Here is an 11,280-nt window from a genome sequence, read left to right on the forward strand (position 1 = left end):
CAGCTTTTGCTTGTCTGAAAAGCTTTTGATTTCTCCTTCATACTTGAATGAGATCCTTGCTGGGTACAATAATCTGGGCTGTAGGTTATTTTCTTTCATCATTTTAAGTATGTCTTGCCATTGCCTCCTGGCTTGAAGAGTTTCTATTGAAAGGTCAGCTGTTATCCTTATGGGAAATCCCTTGTGTGTTATTTGTTGTTTTTCCCTTGCTGCTTTTAATATTTGTTCTTTGTGTTTGATCTTTGTTAATTTGATTAATATGTGTCTTGGGGTGTTTCTCCTTGGGTTTATCCTGTTTGGGACTCTCTGGGTTTCTTGGACTTGGGTGATTATTTCCTTCCCCATTTTAGGGAAGTTTTCCACTATTATCTCCTCAAGTATTTTCTCATGGTCTTTCTTTTTGTCTTCTTCTTCTGGAACCCCTATGATTCGAATGTTGTAGCGTTTAATATTGTCCTGGAGGTCTCTGAGATTGTCCTCATTTCTTTTAATTCGTTTTTCTTTTATCCTCTCTGATTCATTTATTTCTACCATTCTATCTTCTAATTCACTAATCCTATCTTCTGCCTCTGTTATTCTACTATTTGTTGCCTCCAGAGTGTTTTTAATTTCACTTATTGCATTATTCATTATATATTGACTCTTTTTTATTTCTTCCAGGTCCTTGTTAAACCTTTCTTGCATCTTCTCAATCCTTGTCTCCAGGCTATTTATCTGTGATTCCATTTTAGTTTCAAGATTTTGGATCAATTTCACTATCATTATTCGGAATTCTTTATCAGGTAGATTCCCTATCTCTTCCTCTTTTGTTTGGTTTGGTGGGCATTTATCCTGTTCCTTTATCTGCTGAGTATTCCTCTGTCTCTTCATCTCGTTTAAATTGCTGAGTTTGGGGTGTCCTTTCTGTATTCTGGCAGTTTGTGGAGTTCTCTTTATTGTGGCGTTTCCTCACTGTGTGTGGGTTTGTACAGGTGGCTTGTCAAGGTTTCCTGGTTAGGGAAGCTTGTGTCGGTGTTCTGGTGGGTGGAGCTGTATTTCTTCTCTCTGGAGTGCAATGAAATGTCCAGTAATGAGTTATGAGATGTCTATAGTTTTGGGGTGACTTTGGGCAGCCTGTATCTTGAAGCTCAGGGCTGTGTTCCTTTGTTGCTGGAGAATTTGCTTGGTGTTTGTATATTTTTATCGATCTATGTGTGGATGGATGCTGAGGTTACTACCATATCTTAGCAGTAGTAAACTGCCAACATATGGGTCGGAGAAGGCAATGGCACCCCACTCCAGTACTCTTGCCTGGAAAATCCCATGGATGGAGGAGCCTGGTAGGCTACAGTCCATGGGGTCACTAAAAGTCGGACACGACTGAGCGACTTCACTTTCACTTTTCACTTTCCTGCATTGGAGAAGGAAATGGCAACCCACTCCAGTGTTCTTGCCTGGAGAATCCCAGGGACAGGGGAGCCTGGTGGGCTGCCATCTATGGGGTCGCACAGAGTCGGACACGACTGAAGCGACTTAGCAGCAGCAGCAACAACATATGGGTGCATATATATTTTCAAATTAGTGTTTTTCTGGGTTTGTTTTTTTTCAGATACATAACCTGTGACATTTTAATCCTTAAAAAAACTAGAACTATACGAGAATTTCTGACATGTTACTGTGTCTCTCTTTTGCCAAAGAGTGCCTGTTGAATTTGAATGAGATGGTAGAGTTTGGGAAGCAGGTTGATTTCAGTTCAATTGGAATGGGTCAAAGTCCATGAATGTGAAAATACTTTGGGATTTCTAATTGCTTGCTTCCCAGTCCAGGATGAAGTCTGTCCAGTTCTCCTTCCTTTTCTGTTGCTGGAGAGCAATCTGCTGTAGCAGCTGCGAGCTGAACAACATTAACATCACGGTGGAGAAAGAGGAATGTAGCTGCATAAGCGTCAACACCACGTGGTGTGTGGGCTACACCTGAGTAGGCACTTTGCTTTGCTGGAAGTGAGGTGCTGAGGGTCTGGATAAGGCCGGTTTCATTGATTCCCACTCTGTCAATATTTTGTCTCTTCTAAATTAGAGCCATGAGTCCCTTAGCCAACACTGTCTGTGTTGTAATTGAGGTAAATTACCATGATATCATTTAGATGTTTGGGTTTGGATTTAATTTGGATAAAACAGATTCAGAACAGCTCAGATTGATGTAAATGACTGCTTCAGTAATGTGCAAACTCTGCATTTTAAAAGAGCATTTTTCTGCTAGCTTTACCTATTGAGGGATAAACATGGACATGAGTACGTATCTATAATTAAACATGGAATATTGTCAATAGTCTTTAAAATAACAATTGCAATAATAAAAGGCATACCTCTGCAACAGGGATAGTAATAACATTCATTTTACAGCCAAATAAAAAATGCAAGCAGCCTATTATAAAATTCATTTTATTGGCCCATTTTTAATACAATACCAACAAGCAGCCTGAGAGCACTCAATCCCTGGAGACAAGCCAAAATGAGTCAGCAAACCTACACCCTTCTTTATGCTGTTAAGAAAATCAAAGAATAAAGGTATTACGCCATTTGTCTACATTCTCAGAGCTTCTTCAAAATAAACCAGCTAAAGGGGACAACGTTTCTGTGCTGCTTTTCTACACATCTGGCTATTTAGAAGTTTGATAAGCTGAAATTGAAAGTGCTGCATCTTAATAAAAATACTTTATTTATTTAATATTAAATGAACTGATCAATAAAACTCAACTTTACCACACTTTGGGTGAGATGTAGGCCTGATGGCCAGCTGCAGAAATGAACTATCCAGCAGCCCCGCTTCTCCCTCAAAGCCAATTATTTTCTTAGTGGGCATGTAGAGGAGTGAAATATGTTTGACCTAATTTCAATGTTCTGATACTGAAACTGTATCATATACCTTTTGGATTAAGACTCCTACACAGGTACAGAATTTAAGGCAATGGCAAGGAAGAACCTAAAAGGCAACAGAATATCAGAATCCAATATGTGATTTCCCAAACATTTTAGACAAAATAAAAATAATTGAGCTTATTACACCACCCTTATGGCAAAAAGTGAAGAGGAACTTAAAAGCCTCCTGATGAAAGTGAAAGTGGAGAGTGAAAAAGTTGGCTTAAAGCTCAATATTCAGAAAACGAAGATCATAGCATCTGGTCCCATCACTTCATGGGAAATAGATGGGGAAACAGTGTCAGATTTTATTTTGGGGGGGCTCCAAAATCACTGCAAATGGTGATTGCAGCCATGAAATTAAAAGACGCTTACTCCTTGGAAGGAAAGTTATGACCAACCTAGATAGCATATTCAAAAGCAGAGACATTACTTTGCCAACAAAGGTCTGTCTAGTCAAGGCTATGGTTTTTCTAGTGGTCATGTATGGATGTGAGAGTCAGACTGTGAAGAAAGCTGAGTGCCGAAGAATTGATGCTTTTGAAATGTGGGGTTGGAGGAGACTCTTGGGAGTCCCTTGGACTGCAAGGAGATTCAACCAGTCCATCCTAAAGGATATCAGTCCTGGATGTTCTTTGGAAGGACTGATGCTAAAGCTGAAACTCCAATACTTTGGCCACCTGATGCAAAGAGTTGACTCATTGGAAAAGACTCTGATGCTGGGAGGAATTGCGGGCAGGAGGAGAAGGGGATGACAGAGGATGAGATGCCTGGATGGCATCACCGACTCGATGGACATGAGTTTGGGTGATCTCCAGGAGTTGGTGATGGACAGGGAGGCCTGGTGTGCTGCGATTCATGGGGTTGCAAAGAGTCGGCCACGACTGAGCGACTGAACTGAACTGAACTGAACGGATGGTTCCTATTCCTCTTTTAAATATACATAGAAAAGATTAAATATACACAGAAAAAAGTTGGAAATATTTTTCTAAGCCATTAAACCCAAATGCTACGTTTTTACCTGTCATTAATATAGCTTAAGATTATTAAGTACAAAAAATAATAATAAAACACCCATCTTTAAATTGCAAAGGTCATTTTGTATTTCCATACAAATTGTGAAATTATTTGTTCTAGCTCTGTGAAAAATACCGTTGGTAGCTTGATAGGGATTGCACTGAATCTATAGATTGCTTTGAGTAGTATACTCATTTTCACTATATTGATTCTTCTGGTCCATGAACATGGTATATTTCACCATCTATTAATGTGTATGAAAATACAAAAAACCTCAAATAGCCAAAGCAATCTTGAGAAAGAAGAATGGAACTGGAGGAATCAACCTGCCTGACTTCAGGCTCTACTACAAAGCCACAGTCATCAAGACAGTATGGTACTGGCACAAAACAGAAATATAGATCAATGGAACAAAATAGAAAGCCCAGAGATAAACCCACCCACCTATAGACACCCTTTCTTTGACAAAGGAGCCAAGAATATACAATGAGAAAAGACAATCTCTTTAACAAGTGGTGCTGGGAAAACTGGTCAACCACTTGTAAAAGAATGAAACTAGAACCCTTTCTAACACCATACACAAAAATAAACTCAAAATGGATTAAAGATCTAAATGTAAGACCAGAAACTATAAAACTCCTAGAGGAGAACATAGACAAAACACCCTCCAACATAAATCAGAGCAGGATCCTCTATGACCCACCTCCCAGAATATTGGAAATAAAAGCAAAAATAAACAAATTGGACCTAATTAAAATTAAAAGTTTCTGCACAACAAAGGAAACTATAAGCAAGGTGAAAAGACAGCCTTCAGATGGGAAAAAATAATAGCAAATGAAGCAACTGACAAAGAATTAATCTCAAAAATATACAAGCAACACCTGCAGCCCAATTCCAGAAAAATAACCTACCCAATCACAAAATGGCCCAAAGAACTAAACAGACATTTCTCCAAAGAAGACATACAGATGGCTAACAAACACATGAAACGATGCTCAACATCACTCATTATCAGAGAAATGCAAATCAAAACCACAATGAGGTACCATTTCACACCAGTCAGAATGGCTGCTATCCAAAAAACTACAAGCTATAAATGCTGGAGAGGGTGTGAAGAAAAGGGAACCCTCTTACACTATTGGTGGGAATGCAAACTAGTACAGCCACTATGGAGAACAGTGTGGAGATGCCTTAAAAAAACTGGAAATAGAACTGCCTTATGACCCAGCAATCCCACTACTGGGCATACACACTGAGGAAACCAGAATTGAAAGAGACACGTGTACCCCAATGTTCATCACAGCACTGTTTATAATAGCCAGGACCTGGCTATTTATGGAAGCAACCTAGATGTCCATCAGCAGATGAATGGATAAGAAAGCTGTGGTACATATACACAATGGAGTATTACTCAGCCATTAAAAATAATACATTTGAATCAGTTCTAATGAGGTGGATGAAACTGGAGCCTATTATACAGAGTGAAGTAAGCCAGAAAGAAAAACACCAATACAGTATACTAACACATATATATGGAATTTAGAAAGATGGTAACAATAACCCTGAATCCAAGACAGCAAAAGAGACACAGATGTATAGAACAGTCTTTTAGACTCTGTGGGAGAGGGAGAGGGTGGGATGATTTGGGAGAATGGCATTCAAACGTGTATAATATCATATGTGAAACGAATCACCAGTCCAGGTTTGATTCAGGATACAGGATGCCAGGGGCTGGTGCACTGGGATGATGCAGAGGGATGGTACGAGGAGGGAGGTGGGAGGGGGGTTCAGGATTGGGAACACATGTACACCCATGGCAGATTCATGTTGATGTATGGCAAAACCAATATAATATTGTAAAGTAATTAGCCTCCAATTAAAATAAATATTTTTTTAAAAATAATTAATTAAAAATAAATTGCAAAGGTCATATCTTCTGTATTACTTTATCTTTGTATGTTTCTATGCTATACAAATTCAAAGTTTTTATAGAATTTTAGAAATATTAAATACATGGGTACTCTCATGGTAGACAGAAAAGAGATAATTACACTTTCTGTAACATTCCCACAAGACTTCAGAACAGCAGTATAATATGAGTTCCTTTCTTGCTCCCTCAAGCTGTTGTCTTGCATGTTTTTAACTGCTCTGCTCATCCCAGAGACTTCAATTATGAGAAGATGAGTCCATGTCCTTCTACACCACCATCTTGATTTCCAGAACCCAAGGGAAAGGAGCGATGACCCCACATGAGACTGAGCTTCCAGATATACAAGCTGGATTTAGAGATGGAGAGGAACCAGAGATCAAATTGCCAACATCCGTTGGATCACAGAAAAAGCAAGGGAACTCCAGGAAAATATCTATTTCTGCTTCATTGACTACGCTAAAGCCTTTGACTGTGTGGATCACAACAAACTGTGGAAAATTCTTAAGATATGGGAATACCAGACCACCTTACCTCATTCCTGAGAAACCTGTATGCAGGTCAAGAAGTAACAGTTAAAACAAGACATGGAACAACAAACTAGTTCAAAGTTGGGAAAGGAATATGTCAAGATTGTATATTGTCACCCTGCTTATTTACCTTCAAATTACAAAGTAATTTGTAATGTATTCATTACAAATTCATTTCACATGATGTATTCAAAGTACATCATGTGAAATGCCAATGATTCACAAGCTGGAATCAAGATTTCCAGGAAAAATATAAGCAACCTCAGATATGCAGATGACACCACCCTTATGGCAGAAAGTGAAGAACTAAAGAGCCTCTTGATGAAGGTGAAAGAGGAGACTGACAACCTGGCTTAAAACTCAACATTCAAAAAACTAAGATCAAGGCATCCACTTCTATCATTTCATGGTAAATAGATGGGGAAAAAGTAGAAACAGTGGCAGATTTTATTTTCTTGGGCTCCAAAATCACTGCAGATGGTAACTGCAGCCATGAAATTAAAAGATGCTTGATCCTTGGAAGAAAAGCCATGACAATGCTAGACAGCGTATTAAAAAGCAAAGACATCACTTTGCTGACAAAGGTCTGTACAGTCAAAGCTATGGTTTTTCCAGTAAACATGTATGGATGTGAGAATTGGACCATAAAGGAAGCTGAGCGCTGAAGAATTGATGCTTTTGAACTGTGGTGTTGGAGAAGATTCTTGAGAGTCCCTTGGACTGCAAGGAGATCCAACCAGTACATCCTAAAGGAAACCAACTCTGAATATTCACTGGAAGGACTAATGCTAAAACTGAAGCTCCAACACTTTGGCTATCTGATGTGAAGAGTCAACTCAATAGAAGAGACCCTGATCATGGGAAAGATTGAAGGCAGGAGGAAAAGGGGACGACAGAGGATGAGATGGTTAGAGGGCATCACTGACTCGATGGTCATGGGTTTGGGCAAACTCCGGGATACAGTGAAGGACAGGGAAGCCTGACGTGCTGCAGTCCATGGGGTCGCAAAGTGTGACGTGACTTAGTGACTAAACAAAAACAACATGAGTTCCTTTATGAGGTCAAGTTTTCTGTGCTTAAGGATCCTAGAAACTGGTCTTCTGAAAGGAAATATTAGAGCAAGCAGTATTAAATCCCTATCCCTTATTTACTAAGCCAAACAGAAACTTGCAGAATAATGTAACCTAATTCCTAAACTACATGGGACTTGGTGTACAGGGACCCAGCAAGGCCCAATATCCAGAAAACATGTACCTTCAAGGAGCTGGTCTACGAGACGGTGAAAGTGCCTGGCTGTGCTCACCATGCAGACTCCCTGAACACGTACCCAGTAGCCACTGAATGTCACTGAGGCAAGTGTGACAGCGACAGCACTGACTGCACTGTGCAAGGCCTGGGGCCCAGCTACTGCTCCTTCAGGGAAATCAAAGAATAAAGAGCAGCGGATGCTTTGAGCTGCCTACCCTTATCCTAAAGGACCAAAACATCCAAGATGTATATGTGCCTAGGCTCCAAACCACCATGGTAGACCCTATGATCTCTGCTCACCTAAGAGGAGGAGCTCCAGGAATGGAGAGGACTGGGGCCTGTCACCACTCAACCTAGGTCCAGACTCTGTTGGTTTCATTTAACTTGAATTCAGGATCTATAAGCTTTTTCCATTTTTAATAGACTTAGAGGTCTTCAAGATCAACCTTGTCATTTTGCATATAAGAAAATCTAGATTTTGGAGAAGGAGGTATAAAGATGATGGAGTAGGAGAACTAAATGGAACATAATCTCCTTTAAGATACACGGCCAGCAAGAAGAGAGCCAGTACTGCTTTAGTGTCATGGTGCAGGTACCTAATTCTTTCTAATTGCTTCATTATTAAGGGGAGAGTCAGGAAGGTTACTAAGCTAAGACTGTCCACTTAATTCCTCATCCATGGAAGTACTGTCATCAGTTCCACATCACCTATGTTCTCCAGGCAGAGAAGTTGTTGACCTAAGAGTGTGGGAGTAGGTGCAGGAGGGTGGTAAGCTGGGAAATAGTGTATCCATTTACAATCTGCAGCTTTAAATACAACATCTTAATTTTTATTTCAAATTTGAATTTAGCTCCAGACAAGAACAATGAATTTGGGTCTGTGTAAATTCAATTGCAAGACCAATGAATGTCTTTTCCTAAGTTGCTACTCTTACATACTTTGTCACTAAAATAAATTTGATCAAGAACATCCAGCCTTCTGTAGAGCTATCCCTCAGCAATAAGACATATCACCTGTTGTTGTTGCTATGCCACTTGTACCAGAATTCTCCTCCACTGCTGGGATAAGAACCCTGAATTTCACATGATGGGACTTAGGGCAACTTAATAGGCTATATTTAATTTGTTTTCCACTTAACTTTTCAGAGAAATGCATGCCTGCTAAGTCCCTCAGTCATGACTGACTCTTTGCAACCCCATGGCTGCAGCCTGCCAGGCTCCTCTGTCCATGGGATTTTCCAGGCAAGAATACTGGAGTGGGTTGCCATTTCCTCCTCCAGGGGACCTTCCCAATCCAGGTATCAAACCCACATCTCCTATGTCTCCTGCATTGGCTTTTTACCACTGGACCACCTGGAAGACCTTTCAGAGAAATACCTCCCTTAAAAAGAGTTGTCAGTCTAGAGAGAAAAGCTGTATTTTCTGGACTCTCTCTATATTTGCTTTATCACTTGACTACTGCTACTGCTGCTGCTAAGTTGCTTCAGTCGTGTCCGACTCTGTGCAACCCCATAAACAGCAGCCCACCAGGCTCCCCCGTCCCTGGGATTCCCCAGGCAAGAATACTGGAGTGGGTTGCCATTTTCTTCTCCAATGCATGAAAGTGAAAAGTGAAAGTGAAGTCGCTCAGTCGTATCTGACTCTTAGTGACCCCATGGACTGCAGCCTACCAGGCCCCTCCATCCATGGGATTTTCCAGGCAAGAGTACCAGAGTGGGGTGCCATTGCCTTCTCCGTCACTTGACTACATGTTCTCCCAAATCTATGATTTCTTTCAAAATGGTGTACGCTAAAAATGCTTTATGACTTAAATTTCTTTTAAAGATATTAACTCCTTTTTTAACCTGAATATTTAAACATACTTAAAAATAAAAAATGTTACCTACCAAAGACACAACTTTGGATTTTTCCATGTTCTTGAACTATTTGTTCATGACACATACATGTGTATTTTCATAATTTTAGTGGTAACATTACTAGAAATCTTTTTTAAACCCTTCTATAAATATCACCAGGAGAAGGCAATGGCACCCCACTCCAATATTCTTGCCTGGCAAATCCCATGGATGGAGGAGCCTGGTAGGCTGCAATCCATGGGGTCGCTAAGAGTCAGACACGACTGAGCAACTTCACTTTCACTTTTCACTTTCATACATTGGAGAAGGAAATGGCAACCCACTCCAGTGTTCTTGCCTGGAGAATCCCAGGGACTGGGGAGCCACTTGAGCTGCCGTCTATGGGGTCGCACAGAGTCGGCCACGACTGAAGTGACTTAGCAGCAGCATAAATATCACCTGTAGTCACTGTTCACTTGGAAATATCAATAAGAATGTTGCTGAATTTAGGTGTTATTTTTTATCTAAAACAGACTTTCTGTTATTTCTTACATCATCATTTTCTTAATTTATCCCTACTGCTCCTTAGCCCCCAGTCTACACTAAAATTGATTTGTTCTCAGAAAGCTCTTAGCATGTCTTATTTGAAACTCAGACCTAATGGAGAGTTTTCCTCATAATCTTTGAAATATAGTTAATACTAGAATTAATATACTGTCCAGCACATGGATATCAAGGATTAGTCTCCTCAGGAGATACAGAAAAAGTATTTGACAAAATTCAACATCCTTTCATGATACAAACTCTCAAAAAATTGGATGTAGAAGGAAGGTAACTCAACATACTAAAGGCTGTATTTGACAAGCCCAGTTAACTTCCTAGTCAACAGTGAAAGATTTAAAGTTCTTCCTCTAAGAGCAGAAACAAGAGAAGGATGACTGTTCTCACCAGAGAATATTCAAATATTACTAGAAGTCTCAGACATAGCAATCAGGCAAGAAAAAGAACTAAAAGTCTTCCAAATCAGAAAGGAAGAAGTAAAACTGTCTCTGTCTGCTGATGACATAATCTCTGATGTAGTCCTAAAGACTCCATTCAAAAACCGTTAGAACTAATAAATAAATTCAGTAAAGTTTCAGGATACCAAATCAATGTATAAAGTTGGTTGTATTTCTATATACTAACAACAAAACCATCTGAAAAAGAAATAAAAAAAATAATCTCATTCACAATAGCAATGAAAACAATATAATAAAAATAATCTTCTTCACAATAGTATCAAAAACAATAAAATACCTGTGAATAAAGTTAACCGGGAAGTGAAAAATCTGTACACTAAAAAATAAGACCATGATGAAAGAAACTGAAGAAGACACAAATAAATGGAAAAGTATCCCATGTTTCAGGGTCAGAAGAATCAATATTGTTAAAATGTCCAGACTACTCAAAGTCATCTATAGATTCAATATCAAAATTCATTTTTATAGAAATAGGAAAAACAATTCTAAGATTTGTATGGAGCCACAAAAGACCCTGAACAGCCAAAGCAATCTTGAGGGAGAACAAAACTAGAGGCATCAGAGTCCCTGATTTCAAACTATACTGCAAAGCTATAGTAATTAAAACAGTATGACACTGGCATTAAAAAGACACATAAACCAATAGAACAGAATCAAGAGCCTAGAAATAAATAAACCTATGCATATATACTAAATTAGTATTTGATGAAGGAGCCAAGAATACTCAATAGGGTAAAGATAGTCTCTTCATTAAATGGTATTGGAAAAACTGGATATCCACATACAAAAATAGTGAAACTGGACCCC

General features: G+C 39.3%; 1 pseudogene; it reads left to right on the plus strand.

Annotated features, from left to right (window-relative positions):
• The first annotated feature begins 1,791 nt into the window (after positions 1 to 1,791).
• LOC133261395 (follitropin subunit beta-like) lies at positions 1,792 to 8,210 on the plus strand (annotated as a pseudogene).
• Positions 8,211 to 11,280: the final 3,070 nt, after the last annotated feature.

The sequence above is a fragment of the Bos javanicus genome, chromosome 15 (genome assembly GCF_032452875.1).
Source record: "Bos javanicus breed banteng chromosome 15, ARS-OSU_banteng_1.0, whole genome shotgun sequence".
NCBI classification, from domain to species: domain Eukaryota; kingdom Metazoa; phylum Chordata; class Mammalia; order Artiodactyla; family Bovidae; genus Bos; species Bos javanicus.